The sequence below is a fragment of the Saccostrea cucullata genome, unplaced genomic scaffold (assembly GCF_032062105.1).
Source record: "Saccostrea cucullata isolate Sc308-1 unplaced genomic scaffold, CSIRO_AGI_Scuc_v1 ctg5616, whole genome shotgun sequence".
Classification (NCBI taxonomy): Eukaryota; Metazoa; Mollusca; class Bivalvia; order Ostreida; family Ostreidae; genus Saccostrea; species Saccostrea cuccullata.
Window position 1 is genome coordinate 87,125 of NW_026940014.1, and position 4,654 is coordinate 91,778.

General features: G+C 34.5%; 1 pseudogene; it reads right to left on the bottom strand.

Moving 5' to 3' along the window:
- Positions 1 to 1,147: 1,147 nt before the first annotated feature.
- Positions 1,148 to 3,522, bottom strand: LOC134254463 (toll-like receptor 4; annotated as a pseudogene).
- Between the last annotated feature and the right edge of the window lie 1,132 nt (positions 3,523 to 4,654).

Below are 4,654 nucleotides of genomic sequence, written 5' to 3' on the forward strand. Positions count from 1 at the left end.
AGTAAAAAAGAGAAAATGCACTTCTACTTTATAACCAGTTGTGCACCCCACCAAAAAGGAACCACTGACCCTGGAGCCTTGAAATTCACAATTTTGGAAGGGGCACTCTTGCTGATCATAACTATGTACTTAATTTGTTTATTTAATACCCAGGAGCAGTGAATAAGCCCTAACTCCAGAACCCCTGACCCTGGAGTCATGAACTTCACAATTTTAGAAGAGGCACTCTTGCTCATCACAACTACCTACTTAGTTAATTTAATTCCCAGGAGCAGAGAAGAAGATTTTCAAATAAATGAGGCATTTTCACTATATAATCAATAGAGCCCCGTCCTAACATCAAAACCCCTGACCCTGGGGCCATGAAATTCACAATTTTAGAAGAGGCATCCTTGCTCATCATAACTACATATTACTTAGTTAGTTTATTTAATACCCAGGAGCAGAGAAGAAGATTTTTCATAGAAATAATGCATTTTCACTTTATAATCTATAGAGCCTCGCCTTAGCACTAGAACCCCCGACCCTGGGGGCCATGAATTTCACAATTTTGGTAGAGGACTCAATGGTCATCATAACTATGTACTTAGTTAGTTCATTTAATACCCAGGAGCAGAGAAGAAGATTTTCAAAGAATTAATGCATTTTCACTATATAATCAATAGAGCCCCACCCTAACACCAAAACTCCTGACCCTGGGGCCATGAATTTCACAATTCTGGTAGAGGACTCAATGGTCATTACATTCATGCTAACAGTTTGCCTGCTTGATGTCCAGGAGTAAAGAAGAAGATTTTTAAAGATTTTTTTTTAATTTTTAGTGGTTTTGGCCCCACCCCTCAGGTCCCAGGGGGGCAGGGACCATCAAATTCACAAATGTTGTTTCCCTTTATCCATAGATGCTGTATACCAAATTTGGTTGAAAATGGTTGAGTGGTTTTAGAGAAGAAGCTGAAAGTGTTCAAATGTTAACAAACGACGGACGACGACGGACGAAGACGGATAGCAATAGGTCACCTGAGTGACTCAGGTGACCTAAAAAGGGATGTACAGTAAATGGAAGATAAAGATAAAACTGAATTACAGTATCTTAACGTCATTTTTCATTATTTCTTTTTAACAATATTCACAAAGTGTTCTCTAGATATACAACAATAATATTTGTTTACTTGACAATGATGAAGTATTAAGTCCAATAATATTACAATACTATATACATGTAACTTATTATTTTCATTTTAACTGTATAGTCTTTAACTTTTCTGCAATGACGTTCAATATCTGGCATTGGGTTACTGATCTCGTTTTCTAAAAATACCTTCGGTTGTGTACAAGTCCAAGCATGATTTAACAAAAAACTTCTTAGAAACTAAACAGATTGTCTGAGTGTATCTGCCACTTTGGATCTAAAGGCTATTATTTCCTCATCTTCCACGCCCTCCGGAAATTCTATGTACGATTTTGATTCGATCAAATCCATGAATGAGAATGGCAATGTTTTCATGACGTCTCTCTCTAGCGCAACCAAAAACAAAATATTTTCCCCATTTCGGGAATAGATGGTCTCCATGCGGGCCATGTTTAGTTCAAACATACACCAGTATGAATCTAGGAAATGTGACGTAATGACACAGAAGGTTTTCCTGCTATTATGAATTGCGTTAGTGATATTTTCTGCTATCGGTGTTCCCGGGATGAAATCACGGTGATGTATGCACAACCTTAAATTAAATTCCCTTTCCAATTGCTTAACTAGGTTGATGACAAATACTCTGTCGTCATCAGCATAAGAAACGAATCCATCAAAGTGATACAAATCGTTTGATGAGGCAGCATGCCTATTTATATTAATTTTAAGATTTTCTCTCGCCATATAATACATATACCTCAGTTTCCATCTATATCTGTAAAGAATACGGCTGATTGTGATTGTCAAGACGACGATTGTTATGGATGTCATAATGACAATAATAAGTGTATATGATGAACACTGCTTTTCCAACTGCCGAAGCAGATTTTTTATATCCGAGAACGGAATTCTGGAGGAATTTGAAAAATCACACACATAATCTTCAAAATGAATGAAATTAATATTTCTTGAATTAAGAATCCATTTCACAAAATCCAAGTTCTCACAGTCTCAGTTCATTGCCATTTAAGTTTATTGAGAGAATGTTTTTTTGGAAAACTTTATCTAACATGTCTCTTATTTCTGTACACAAGGACGTAATTTGGTTATTGGAGAGGTCAAGGTGAGGCAAGCGATTCATATGACTGACTGGCACTGTAAACTTACTCAAAGAATTGAAACTGAGGTTAAGATTTTCCAGTTGTTTGAGGTTCCGAAATACTTTCCTTGGAAGTTGTACAATTCTGTTTCTTGTAAGGTTTAAAGATTTCAAAATGAACAGATTCTGAAAAATCTCTCCCTCAACATCATTTTCAAGATTGCCACCTAGAGCATTATTAGAAAGATCAAGATAGGATAAATTTTTAAAATTTTGGAAAAACGTCGGCGAAATGTAGCTGCATAAATTATTAGACAAGTCTACATGAACAATATTTTCGATTCCTGTACTTTGACCGTTTAGTTCATAGATTATGTTGTTTTGCAAATAAAGCTTCGTCAAAACATGCTTTTTGACAAAAGCGCGATAAAAAAACCCAAAGTCATTTTATACAAATTGTCGTGAAAATATAAATAAAGTTTACATTATATTGAAAGTTATCTTGTTTGAAGATAAAGTCACATATAGCTGCTTTGTGTCTATGCATCCTGAGAACAAACCCCTCGATGGTTTTTGATGAAACGGGGACTGAAAACTTGCATTAATTTTAATCAAATTAAAAAGAGTAGAAAATTCTTGAATATATGTTCCAAAACTAAGTACGTTGTAAGCCAGATTTAGATATTTCAGTGACTTTGGTAACTCGCTGACAACACCAATATCAAGGATGTAGATGCGATTAAAAGCCAAGTTAAGTTCCTCTAAATGTGTATTCTTTAGGTAAACCGTGTGAAATCTTTTAACTATGACACTCACTCCAAATGTGCACTGTATTTTTTCAAAATTTAATACTCGAATGGAAGTAGAATTTCTTAAATCACTCGATATGTTGGCTATAACCGCAAGAGTCAGTTCCTGATTACCGGAAATGTCAAGATGAACTAAATTTGAAGATTTTTTAAAGGAACCCAGTTCAATCATCTGAAGTGAATTTTCCGAAACACTTAAATTTCTCAGACTAATATATCTTGCCAGTGAGACCTCAGTTATGTTAACCAATTTGTTTTTCGAGACATCTAGGTATAGGATATTCAGAGGAAGACTGGTAGGAAAACTGGAAAGAATGTTGTCAGCCAGATTTATTCCTATGACCTCACTGCTAAATGACGGTGCCGTCTCAAGACGGAGGCGTTTACAATTTGCCCACAATTTTCCATTAAAGTTATGACACACACAACGTTTGTTTGACGAACAATCCAACGGTTGTACTTGCATTAATGTTGTTGTAATGACAAAAAATCCAAGTCCATTAAGGAAAAAGTTTGTCATTCTACGAATATGAAATATAAAGACGGATTAAGAAGAGTTTAAATATCAGCTACATGGACAAAAAAGAGTCTCAAACGATATTGTTTTAAATGGCTTTTATATCTATCGACAAAATTTTCATTTACCTGCTCATTTTAATCTAAAACAACGTCAATGCAAAGAGAAGAATTTCATTGCAAATAGCATACATGTATCTGTAATTTAAGACTGCAAAATTTAAGCTTTACTTGTAACCATATATAATCTTTTTTGTTGCTTGACAAATAAAACAAAAAACAGGCCATGGTACCTAGAGTCGAAATTCCAAGCTGCAAATGAACAAATATATCTCAAAAACAATAATGAATTGAAAGCCTGTCAAAAATTTTAACTTTGTTATCATTAGATGTTCACACATTGTGTATACACATAGAATATAACCACTAACAGCTAGCAGGGGCCATGAAATTCACAATTTAAAAAAAAAAAACATATTGCACATGAGAAAATGTGGAGGCTTTCAAGGCATTATTGCATTTTTACAAAATAATCTTTATATCCCGGACCATACAATAATCCCTGACACATCTAAAATGTATATACATTCAGTTTGCTTAATACCCATGATCAGAGAATTTTTTAGATGCATTTTCACTATCTAATCAGTAGTACCTTGACCTTACACAAGAGCTCCTAACCCATGGATCATGAAATTCATCGATTTGGATAAGGATCCCGTACTCTTCATAAATACACATTCAGTTTATTAGCTTATTTCCAAGGATCAGAAAAAAAGATTTGTATAAAAAAATCAATTTTAATATAGTAAGAGCTCCGACCCACAGGAACCCTGGCCCTCAGGGCTACACATTTCAAATTACTTTTTTAAGATCCTCTCTTGCTACGAGGGCTGTTCAATATATAATGTTCTGAACTGTATGACATATAATACAGATATTATATGACATAAAGCTTGACTTTCTCTCATAATTGAATCTCATGAATTTAAAACAGGTTATCTGAACAATTTTCATCACATAGTTTCATTGTGAGAAGCTGGAAAATAAGGGCTATTCGAGACACTGCATTATAAATGAATGGTAAAGAATCAGCAGAGT